Source organism: Euprymna scolopes, chromosome 11 (assembly GCF_053919585.1).
Source record: "Euprymna scolopes isolate OS-2025 chromosome 11, ASM5391958v1, whole genome shotgun sequence".
Classification (NCBI taxonomy): domain Eukaryota; kingdom Metazoa; phylum Mollusca; class Cephalopoda; order Sepiida; family Sepiolidae; genus Euprymna; species Euprymna scolopes.
The window spans coordinates 66551250-66565341 of NC_136492.1; positions in this window are offsets into that span (position 1 = coordinate 66551250).

Consider the following 14092-nt stretch of genomic DNA (forward strand, 5'->3'; position numbering starts at 1 on the left):
ATCGGGGAACGTCGAGTACATCTTCCCGTATATATATATATATATATATATATATATATATATATATATATATATATATATATATATACTAGCGGAGAGACCCGATGTTGCCGAGAATTTAATGAGGATCAATAAATATTCTCCCCTTTCCCATACGTTATTGCCATTAATTGATTGCCTGATCTAGTTGGAGAACCCCCGCCTTGGAAGAGGAAGGCTCACATGACTCCTTGCAATAGCTTAGTCCACAACACGTTTTAGTTTACGTCGCACTTTAGATAACCTGTTGATTTTATACAATTATTTTATGTAATTGATGGAATTAAAGTTTAAAATGCAAAATACTAATATCATGTTTCAGTTGTGCTTAAACAGAAACACTACTTTCGACCGCAACCCTGTTTTATTAAAAGAATCTTCTGTTGATTTTATAGGCTGAACCTTTAAGCTGGTGCGGTGATAATACTACCCAAATACACTTGTGATTTTAGGCTATATAACGATATAAACTTTGGTAAAAATCGGGCTTCTTTCTTTAATTGAATTTTCTCGGTGATCGATTTTCGATACTTATCAGAGGCATTCCGATACAAAATCTACGTAAGAATACTCTCAGGCACATCAAGTATCTTCGTGTAAAATTTCAAGGAATCGGACCAGCTGTATCGGAGTCTATAGAGAACGAACTCTCACACTGAGAGACAAAGTTCCTTTTATATAATAGCATGTATATATATATGGGGAGATGAAAACAGAGCAAGCCAAATGATATGTTTTGCGAATGATTCTTTTTTCTTTCAAAGCCTACTCAGTATTATTAAATTGAAGAAAATAAAATACTGGTAAAATATTTGAAAATATATTTGCTTTATTTGGAACGTGAAGAAGGTGTCTTTGTACTATTTCAGAACGTAAAAGTCGTTAGAATTCAAAGTGTATATGGCCTTGATGAATGGGGAGTGAGATTTTACAACGCTATATACACTTTTAATGCTTACGGCTATTTTTTAATTCAGAAATAAAACAAGGGCATCTATCGCATAGAGTTCATTGAACCCAATGTTATAATATCAACTATGAATGCATATCACAATTATAATCCATGTAGCACTGTTGCCACATTTAAACATATGCATCAACCAATAATCTTCGATACTTGGGCAGAGTGCAAGGAAAGAGTTTCATGCCTAATAAGTCTCGCACTGTTTATCAAGCTGAAGCCAGTGTCGCATCACCGTAGCATTGCATCTTTGCGGTTCTTTTGCAAGTATTTCCACAGAATGTGTACCAATGAACTTCCTGCATTCGTGTCTGTCTCAATAACTAACAGTAAAGTGCCACCCTTTGACACTAGAGCTCCGTATATATTTTCCCGGTCTATTAACCTCTTTCCTCAGATAATTTATCTTTGAAATGTTTTCCATGTTACCCTCTACCCTTTCTGTACCGGCATAGCGATATTTTAATGTAATGTAAATAAACAGTTGGTAGCCCATATCCGCACCCAGATTGCATCCTATATATCTGCCTCTTTTCACAGTAACCATTTACGCTTTTATGATAAAGTGCTTTTAAGAGAAAGTAAAGAAAAATACTTAGAAAATATGGAGATACTCTTGAAATCGAGTCAAAGGCTCGATTTGTAACTGCATTGACTATCATACCTAGTAGGTCCCAAATGAATTTGAAATATAGAATTTTACGAATAGGATTAAAGAAGGGAATTTAAACAGATGAGCAGATACAGAAATTCCGCGTTTTAGTTGTATTACTATTTTCAATTCAAGAAAAATTAATCCAAAAATTAACTTCAACCATTCTAAAGTTGAGTTACCCATACAGATAATCTATTAAAAAGAAAAACTAGTATGTCAGAAAAAGAGGTTTGTTTGAGACCTGAGGACGCTTCCAAGATATTCTTATTCTTAATTAAAATATACGAACATTTTTACGTGATTGTCTGTCTTTCTCGATTACTATACTTTTTTAGCGATGAGATTTGATTAATATGAAACAAAAAATGATCACAGAAAAGGAATCGTTCAGTATTAACCGATTGATTGAGACTTACATTTGGCAGATCGATACGATCAATAGAAAACACGATTATTTGCCATCACTGCCATTACACACACACACACACACACACACACACACACACACACACACACACATACACACACATATATATATTGCATAATAATATATACATAATTATATACTGTCTTCTGTACATGGGTTACTTGGTGAGAGTCGGGTATAGAACATCGGCTTGAATCGCTAAGCATAATAAACAGACCTGGCACAGCGTGAACAATCTTATAGATATGATAATAATTATGCACCTAATAATAAACCCTAAGACAACTCTAAACCAATACACTATATATATATATATATATATATATAGATATATATATATATATATCGATAGATACATACATACATATATATATACATACATACATACATATATATATAAATCATTATGCATATATATATATATATATATATATATATATATATATATATATATATATATATACTAGCATTTCAGCCCGGTGTTTCCCGGGTGTTAGGACGTGTATGCTGAGCAAAAAAAAAAAAAAAAGGATCAATTTTTTTAACTTTGACCCCTATTATGACCCCTTAACATTTATTGTTTTGGGCTGAAATCAAGTTATTAAGGTAGATCCATGTCCGAGGAACCTATATCTAAAATTTCAAGTGGGTATACCCAAAATTGTCGGATGAGTTTGGTAGAGATCTCAAAGGTCAAATCGTTGAACTTTGACTCCTGTATGTAAAAAAAGTTCTTTGGATATCGAGGAATAAAAGTCTATGATGTCAAACTGTATAAACGTTCATTTATCTTTGTGTTCTATATTTTTAAACCAGGTGATTGCTTCGGCAGTATTTGCCCGCTGGTTTAATTCTTGGTCTTGTTTGATTTGATTGTTTACTCTAGAAAGTATTGTTTTGCGAATTCTACCAATTTCTATTTATTTATTAGTTGGGTTTATCAAGCGGGTGCTGCGATTATTATTAAAGTCCCATTTGTGGTCTTTAAGCAGAATGTATGCCTCTCTAGTTTTCAATTTGCCAACTTTATCGCTAATTTTTAACATTACCCTAGAATTTGCCGAGGCATACACTTATATATCATCGGAAGAAATCAACATCATTAAAAAATGTAGAAATCAGTTCTAATAAATAACAATAACCAATGGACGAAGACTAAATTGAAAAATTCGTTTGATTTGGCGATGGGTGCCAGGGACTCTGAAAAGGCATCAGATCTTGTGGGATTATTCATTCTATATACCCTCACAAGCATATTTGATACTACGGATATCGGCCTATATAGAGATGACGGACAAGCTATGATAAAAAACTCAAACAAAGTCAAGGGAGATAATTTTAAGAAAATCATACACAAGGAAATGAAAAAATTAGGCCTAAAATCAGACGTATCAGCTAACATAGAAATAACAAACTTCCTGGACGTCACATTAAATTTAGATAAAAACACGTATGAACCATAATTAAAAGATAACGCTACTCCAATATACGTAAGCCCTAAGTCCAATCATCTATCATCAGTTATAAAACAGATTCCTAACTCGATCGTAAGTAGGCTCAGTAAAAACTCAAGCGATGAAAATGCATTTAACAGGTCAACCAATATCTATGAAACAGCCTTAAAAAATAGTGGATACAAAAATATCGATATCAAATATAAGCACCAAAACACCAATCACTATAATAAAATTAAAAATAGAAGAAAAAGAACTTTAATTTGGTATACGGCCCCATAGAATCAAATGTTAAAAACAAAACTTGGCAAGAAATTTCTAGATCTTATTGAAAAACACTTTCCCGACACACAACATTTTCAATAAAAATACCTTAAAGTTATCCTACAGTTGTTGCGAAAATTTAGAGATGATAATTAAAGCACATAATAACACAATATTAAATAAAAACAATGTAAGCAACAACAAAATAAACAATAAAAAAGTAGATACCATGACAAAAATTAAACTAACACTAGCAGAAATAATAATAATAATAATAATAATAATAATAATAATAATAATAATAATAATAATAATAATAATAATAATAAACCAACCCCGGACAAGAACAACCATACTATAAATAAAAATACTAATAACGAACAAGATAAATGCAACTGTAGACACCGCACACTTTGCCTACTTCAAAATAAATGTCTAACCAAAAGCATAGTTTACCAGGCCACAATATTTGCGAAAGTAAACCCTATTAACAAGAAATATTACGTAGGTATGAATTCTTTAGATTTCAAAACTTGATATTATGACCACAAAAGTACATTCAACAATAAAAAAAACACCGTATAAAAACAACACTAGCGAATAAATACTGGGAACTCAAAGAAAGCGGTCATTCGCCGGTAGTCGAATGGAAAATAATAAGACAAGCTACCACGTGTAGGGAGCTAGACCCACCCATGTAGATTATGCCTTCATGAAAAATTGGCTATCCTGTACTTTAAAGAACACCAACATCTATTAAACTGTAGAAGAGAAATAGCAAACAATTGTGTTCAGAAGATACAATTTACTCTAGGATAGCGATACAAAATAGTTTTAAAACTAACAAAAACAATAGAAAATAAATAAATAAATAAATTAAATAAACATGAATATACATAAACAATCACACATATATGTATGCATATATATGTATATATATGTGCACATATGTGTGTACGCACATATATTTATATATAAACTAACATAAAAAAGCACTAACCTAGATTTAAAACAGATCAAGAAACTAAATATCCAGGCTAAATAGAGCACACACAAAGGAACAGGTAAACCAGAGGTCAAATAGGCCTTTGTCCGATAAATGCATGCTCATTGGCTGATAGGAAGGGCGCGGTGGATACTAGAAAACTGATTGGCTAACTAAAATCTCAATAGAAGATGCGCATATAAAAACGACAAACAACCACAGAATTCGCGCATAAGCCTGAAGAATCCTAGAGTGGAGGAAACGCGGAATACTCAGTGTAGCTTAATCGCCATATATATATATATATATATATATATATATATATATATATATATATATATATATATATATATATATATATACATAAACTTAACTCATTAACTCTCTTTAATTCTAACCAAGATAACATTTTAATTCACACACACAAAAAAATGTATATATATTTTTTTCAAATTATGCAAATCAATAATACATTTTCTTACTGATTTTTATCCTCTGATGAAAAAAGTTTATTTTTGAAAATCAATGAGTTAAGGATTATTCTTTGTTATAATTCTTCGTATTAATATTTCATTGACTGATAAATATTGTAATTTATTCACTTTTTATTTTCATCATCAATTATCTTCTTTTTCCTCTCTTTCTCTCTTTCTCTCTCTCTCTCTCTCTATCTCTCTCTCTCTCTATATATATATATATATATAAATGGAGCGAATGTGTATATATATTCGTATATATTATGTATAATTAGGCTACATCTTTCATTTAAGCAAACATTATTGAAAAAAAAAACATAATCCCATGTTTGATTATACCTTTTTTATTTTTTGATTTTACTAAAAACATTTTTATTAACATTTCATAAGTCTCACGAGTCTTCGAATTATGCGGCAATAATTTCAGGTGAGAAGAAAAAACAGCCGAAACACTATATGTGATGTCGTAAAAACTTTAAAGTAGAAAAAATATGCATGCAAACAGATGCATACTCATACATATTTACGTTTTTTTTTTTTCAATTTTCTTTATCAGTTTGTTCAAGCTGGATATGGAAAATCATCACCGGATACTAATACTTTACTCGCTATCTCATATATTCCAACCGAGAGATCTTTTTAACATTCTGGCCGTAGGTTTAAATGCTATTGTTTGAACTTTTGCAATTTTTATCTGATCTTGCCATGCTAAATTGAACCGACAACGTATTTGTTTTTTTCTCCACTCTTCTAGGTCATACATATCAGTATCTTCATCAAGCTGTATGTTTTCCATTTGAACCTTCTCAGCTCTGATCGAATACTTTGCACATTTTTCCAAACCAAACTTCATTACAATATCGCTGGAGAAGTTATGTACGACCTGCAGGAGTCGACTTGTGTCAGCATCTGAAATTAAAAGACGTTTCAATTATACCAGTCATCATAGGAGCAACTGGGCTTATGAAAAAGAACTTTAAAAAGTACATAGCAAGCATACCCGGTGAACCAAGTGCAAGTGAAATACAAACGATTGCACTGAAAGGGACGGCGAGAATCCTGAAAAGATCTCTTGGTTGGACGCACTAAAATAGGGGTAAATGTCAGACATCTGGTTGGATGTCCCATCTCCTAGAAGAAAAAGTTTAAGAAAAAAAAAAAAAAAAAAAAGAGATAAAACTTAAGCTCGTTCATGAAAACTAAGTGGTTAACTATTTTGATCGGGTCTTGTTCGTGGCTCTGAGTTAGATTGTAGGCACAATGGTTTTATTTAGTAGATTGCTTAACGGATCTATCGCCAAGCAAAAGGTAAAATAGATGGACTATATTGTTGGAAGATTTCTCTTTTGATATTGACGTTAGGGATTTTTATAGTTCTATTAGTGTAGCTTAATGTCATGGTTATTTGCCATGTTTTTATATGTACAGCAATGGCCGCGTTGATTACTGGATGTATCATATACAAATAAAGGAACCGTTGTAGCCACATGAGGGGCATACATATGCTTTTTTGGTAATCAATCCACGCCATACTTATGCTCCTGTGCCGCTTCCTGCATTCGACAAGAATGGTATTGTGAATCAGCAATTTGTTCTTCCTGCCTAAATAGTTCCTTCTGCACCCTGCTTGTTCTTTTTCCATGTATGCGCCAGGGGAGAGGTGTTGATAAATACTGTATGTCACCACGCCAATAAAAGAGCTTGTACGTCATAGTGAGACAGCAGATCAACATCGTATTTCATTCGTTTTCGGTATGAGGGCTGTATTACCTTTTAACAGCCATACTGTATTCATCCCTCAGTAGTCTGTTGAAACAAATGTTATAACGATAATGCAATGGTCTTAGTTGCTTAATCAAGAAATAGGTAGGTTGTCTATGCTATATTTCCTTGTAATTCTGGAATCCAATTTCGTTTTTGTTTTATCACACCAGTTGTCATCTCATTCTCTAGTATTTCTGGTTTATTTTCGTTCCTTTCGAAACATCTAGAATCTATTAAATCTCTCCATTCTTGTTTTCCTTTTTCTGTATCCTTTTAGCAAGTGCTTGGATCCTGCCTTCATGTTCCCTCGCAAAGTTATTCAACTGTCCTAGTTTTGTGCTATATTCTTCACTGATGACGCAGATGATATTCTTCATTCATCCCTGCAGAGGCGACAAACAATTGTTTTTTTTTTGTCATAAATTCCTTACTGGAATGCTTCGGCTGATTTTGAAGTTTCGGTTTCCAACGTTTTTTATTTTTAATTAATTTTTTTTAAACTCTGAACTTACATTGATTTCGCTATTGGAAATTGGGGGCCGCTATCTTTACTATGTAGAGTTCTAAAGCATGAAATATCCTGTTCAACTTCCTGAATTATGTGTTATACGGTACAGGTCTCTGGAGAGTAACATTCACCCTTTTATTGCTGTTCTGAGATTTCTCGTAGACTGTACTTTTGTCAACCAAGTTATTCTTCCAGCCCCATTCACTAGACCTCTTCAATAAGTTTACATAGTTCTTTTTCATGGATTTATATCCTCCGTGTATTAAATTAAATTAAACTAAATATGATCCACATCACCCATCCTTATGCCCTATATAAAGTTTATAATGGTTACTTGATTAGTTTAGAAATGAATCCTATATATGCATATGGATACATATACACAGATTATATATATATATATATATATATATATATATATATATATATTATATCATATGGATATGGATACATATACACAGATTATATATATATATATATATTATATCATATTATATATATATATACATGTGTGTGTGTGCATGTGTATACGGACGAGATCGCGATAGAGAGAGAGAAGGAGAGAGAGGGGGAAGAAGGAGATAGAGGGAAAGAAGAGGATAGATAGATACAGAGAGAGAGAGAGAGAGAGAGAGAGAGAGAGAGAGAGGGGGAGGGAGTTTATTAGAGGAAAGATAAAATGGGAAAAGAAATACTTTAGCTGAATTTAACATTTTTATTTAAAAAAAAATAATATTATATAAGTGTGTATGCGTAAATTATGGCATATAAAATCCTAATGTATTTTCGTCAATCCTTAAACATTTCAAACTATGAGAAAATAATAAGCAAACTAAAACCACCACCAAGAAGGAGTGTTTGTAATCGACCTGATCTCGATCGGGGATTGAACATTTTGCTGACTAAAATTAAACTGCATATATTAAGATTTAAATTTCAAAAGTTGGAATTCAAAATGGATTTTTCCAAGAGTCAATTAGTCTATCCCCAGAGTATTGAGGCATTTTTGGCGATTAACTGCCGAGACGTGAGAAAATATTTGATAAATGGCATAAATTTTGGCACCATCCCTTTGCTTGTTGTATAAGTCAATAATGGAATATTCTGCGAACTCGTAGCCCATCTGTGCCCATAACTTGGCAACCAGCAAAATCTCACGCCTTTACTGCATACGTTCCCCCGACTTTGTAATTCTCTCCCTGTTTCCTGCCTCTCCGACTATACTTGCATGTAGAATCTTATGTATACGGCGAACAGATATCTTATTTTTCAACCTCCTACTTACTCATGTAGATATTCGTAATTCACAGAAACCGCTTATGTTTCAGCGGCAGTTTGCTTTCTTTGTAGTAGATATGAATAATAATAATAATAATAATAATAATAATAATAATAATAATAATAATAATAATAATAAAGACATTTAATCACGGAGGTGGGATATTGTGGACTTCGGCCGAGAAAAGGATGTAACAAGCCGCTAAGTATAATATTTTTTCTAAAAATACACCATTTTTCCTGTTTCGCTAAGTGCAGGAATAATCTTCTAAGAATGAGGCAACTTTCATTTTTTGTCACAATCAGAGGAGTTTAGTAGGCAAAATTTTTAACACAAATATATATACGCATACATAGATATATATAGATAGAGGTTTGTGTTTACTATAACCTTTTTACGTAAATATTACGTAAGTATAAATAGTGTAGGATATCTGGATGGATACAATTACACATAATAATTAACTAAAGATGATCATCCCATAAGAAAACGGTGGAAAAATAATAGGTAATTAATTAAAATGAGTGTTTAAAAAATATGCAAATTAGTGAGATCTTTGCCACAATCCACATATATCAAAGTTGTATTTTCTTTTTATCTCATCCTATCTCATCTACGTCGTCTTTCAGGGCACTTCACCACCGAATCTACACGACTTCTTCAGTGGTGATTCGGTGGTGAAGCGTCCTGGAAGACGACGGAGATGAGATGAGATGCGATAACAAGGAAATACAACTTTGTTATATATGGGTCGTGAAATTGCATTTTGCATTTATATTCATTTTAATTAATTACTTATTAGTTTTTTGTTTTTTTTCGGTTTTTCCATGGGATGATGATATTTTAAATAAACAGAAGAAAGAGTTTTAATATGAATATCAATACACTAAAAAAACAACAAAAAACAAATTGAGAGGCGTATATATATATATATATATATATATATATATATATATATATATATATATATATATATATATCATTGAAAGGAGCTCGACCGTAAAAGCTTCGGTAGAATTTAAGAGGTCTATCTAATTAAAAGAAATACAAATATTTATGATGTACGTACCTGTCACGGATCGAAAATAGCATGTTCTTAAAAGTACGTAAATTAACTAATTAGTTATTTTTAACTAAGGGAACAACAAATTATATGGTGAGATGTTATGTCATTATTATGTTTAATAAATAAAGAAAAACAACACAATTCGAACAACCGAAATCATCAAAACCAGCCTTGTAATGGCTATAATATACTATTAATATCTAAAAGTCGCAAAATTTAATTTTTTTTTTTAGTTAAAAAGCAAAGACTAAAACTACTTGACCAATTTACGTAATTTTTGGAATATGATATTTTCGTTGCGTGTCGCGTACGTATACTATAAAGATTTTTTTTTGTATATTTTTTCTTTTGTGCTTAGCTTGCACCAAAACGTCTTATATAAATTTGAGGATATCCTCAAGTAGCGGGTTAAAACTATAATAACACAATTTGGTTCACAGAAAAGAACATCAATGTCACTTCAAATGGTACAACATTTGCCACATTGCTTTGTTCACCAACGAAAACTCATTGACTAACACTAATTCATTCTTCCTTTTATTTGTTTATTTTATTTTCTCGTCTAGTGCTGGGAAGCTTTGTTTCTACTTGAAATATTTACCGACATTCTCTTTATCTTTGTCTCCTTCCGTTAGGCTGCTCGTCGAACCCAGATAAACGATGAGGAACATGTCTTCGGTTCAGTGATGGAGGAACCTTAGGCGAGAGTCCGCGCTAAAATTAATCATTAGAGCGACATCGAGGGTCATGCGGAGGGCAGATTGGTGGGGCGAAGCCCACTCGCTCACCGGAAGGAAACGAAAAACACACTATCACAGTCTTTGTGTAATTTATCCATTTTCAACGTACGCCCCTCGTTGTGTGTCTTTTTATTAGCCAGTTGGTCCACTCTAAAGCATGACGAAAGCTGTGATGGGTTTGCCTCTGGACTAAATGCCCGAAGTCAGTGGCCTAATTTTCAACAAGGAAAGTTTACATCTATAAGATTACGTAAATGGCTGAATAACTAATGTGATCTACACTTTACTTGCTATGGCCTATTTTAGTAGTATTTTTAAGAGAGCCTTTTGACGCAATGTTTAATACTTAACACATAAAGGAGCATCTATTTTGGACATTAATTTTGACAGACTATGGATACCTACAGTAAGGGTGCCTGCGCGTGAAATTTTCGTGGCAAGAGTTGCGCAATCCCACCCACACCTTTCCTGAGGCGACATTGTTGAATATTAGTAGCAACTGGAGCTCCAGGACGACTGGAAACAATGCCGAGATAAGCAGGTAGAGCATACAGCACCTAGCCTTTCCAAATGGTCACCCATCTGGTACTGGCCAGGCTCAATGTTGCTTAAATTCGGTTTATTTGACGTGAACTGGTGTGTCAACGTGATTGTGCCGTGAATATATATATATGAAATAGCATGCGATTGTTTTCTTTTCTTGGTCGGACGACAAACTTCGAACAGTTTACTCATTGAAAAAGACTCTATTGTGATGAAATAAATTTAAAATTTAATTTAGATAAATGTTTTTATTTTATTTTTACTCTGTTTCGTAATGAGTATTCTCTTTTGAGATTTACTGTAGAAACTGCTTTAACATTTACAGACACGACATTATATATATATATATATATATATATATATATATATATATATGTATACGTGTGTGTGTGTATGTGTGTGTGGTTAAAAGTGTGGAAATGATATTTCATAGTAATACTAAATGAAACAGAGCAAACGAAAATTATTCATATATTCATCAGCGTTTTTTCTTGATTTGAATACATCATGAGGATGATGAATTTAAATATAAGAAAGATAATACTTGGAAATATTTGATACGATTCAAGAGGATATTTTTTCTCTTTTTCCACAAACCACGGTCGTTATAATAAAAAAAATACAATGTGTTTATGACATAGAAAGAATGAGTTTTTAAGCATCACATAACGGTTAGAATTTTAAAAAATATGGCGCGATTTTGACTTGAAAATAAAATTTCTGTTAGTTGCTTTTAGAGGAATAATAGTCGTTCGAATTAAAAATGTTTTGTGTGTTCATGAACTGGAATGCGTGTTTTTTTTTGTTTATTAATCATTTATTCATTTTAAATTTTATTATCAATTTTATTATTATGATGTACAATAGAGTGAAATTTAACTTGTGTTGATTGTGGATTGAAATTTAACTTGTGTTATGTGAATATAAGGTAAAGATAATACGTTGTAGAAACCGTTACCTTGTTTATAGTTTATCATACAGCCGTTACATGTTATAGTTTGTAATGAAGACATTATGTCTTATAGTTTGTAATGCAGACATTACGTCTTATCTCTTCTCTTCTCTCTCTATATAAATAAAATGAACTCATTTTTCCCCTCCGACTTTGACCTTTATAGGAATGCACCTGTATACATTTGGTGCAGCCGTATAATTCACAAACTGAATAACGACATCTGCCGTATGTTATAGGGTTATTACATATCCAGTATCTCGCTGATTAGAGTTTCCTATATTCTGTCTGGTGAGAGTCCACTGTAAAACTCGGTTACATTTAATGGAAGTAGTAAAGTAAACTCTCTCTAACACATTCATACTACCACCGCCACTCACTTACACCGTTCCAGACCGTTCACAGGAGACATTTAAAACCGACCACCGGTTAGAATTTATCTAAAAACTGGACTGGACTTACGCTGAAACGAACCACGCTTACTTTGCCATTGGTTAGGATTAAACATAAACACAATTTATAAACCATTTATTATAATAAAATTAGATTCAAACAGAACACAATCCGTTACCTGGAATTGAATTCACAATTACATTACTTCGATTTCGTTATAACCCGCGTGGTTAGAATTTAATGAAAACCTGAATTGACATTTACGTGAAACGCACCAAACTTACTTACACAAACACAACTTCCGTTTTGCTCTTTTCTTTACGTGCTTTTTTTTTCTTTCTTTCTTTCTTTCTTTCTTTCTTTCTTACCTTCCGTGGTCTTTTTGCTTTATGGGTGATGGTGGTGGGGGTACTTCCCTATGTTTCTCTTTCTTTCCATAAACATAAACACAAACTAAACGCTATACTGCGATTTACGCTACGGCATGTTTACCATCGTCAACGAAACGAAACGAAATAACCTGATATTCCAGGTTTTACTTACACTCTATCAGTATCACTCTACGACTCTTACTTGTGTATCCAAATCTATTTGTGCCACGTTCCTTTACTTTTTCACCGTACCACTTACCAGACGACATTCACTTACATTTATATGCGGCGATATTCACGTACATGGACTTCCCTTTTTGTTCTTTTTCTTGGGGGCCACTTTACGTTACTAAACGTTAGCCATGGATCGGGCGATCGCTGACAGACGTCACGATAATACGACTTCTTTTTTTTAATACTTTTATTAAAAAATTAAAAAAACGATTGAAAATACTTTCAAACATAAAGTAAACTGATTCATGTAAGTAAAAAAAAAGTAGCATTTATTGCCTTTGCTAATAATTATTTATTGCTTATTTGTTTGGTTTCTCACCTTTTTTTCGACTAACCATTCTTAAATCTCACCATAAAATCGATTTTTACAAGTACATTTTAGGTAGCGGGGGGGGGGCATTCCAACCTCCGAAGGGGGTTTGTATTACTGTACACATAGATTCGAAAAAGTTGTCAAAAAAAACAAAAAACAAATATATAACAAATAAATGTTATCAAAGCCAACATAAGTTACTTTTCTGCCAACCTGGATATATTTTTCGTGTTTTTATTCAATGTAACATATTTATTCAGCTCGATAACATTCATTTGTTATATATTCGTTTTTTGACAACTTTTTCGAATCTATATGTACAGTAATACAAACCAATACTGAGAAAACACGCAACATTATGGACTTTTTTGGGGGGGAAAATTAGCGATTTTGGAAAATTTCAGACGATTAGTTAAACATCTAGCGATTATTTCCCTTTCGTTACAAACTTTTTTTTTTAAATTTCTTTGTTTGATAAATATTTTGTGGGGTTTGTATTACTCTACACATAGATTCGAAAAAGTTGTCCAAAAAGAAATATATAACAAATAAATGTTATCAAAGGCAAGATAAGTTACTTTTCTACTAAACTGGATATATTTTTCGTGTTTTTATTCAATGTAACATGTTTATTCAGCTCGAAAACCATACAGTGTTTACCGATGTAT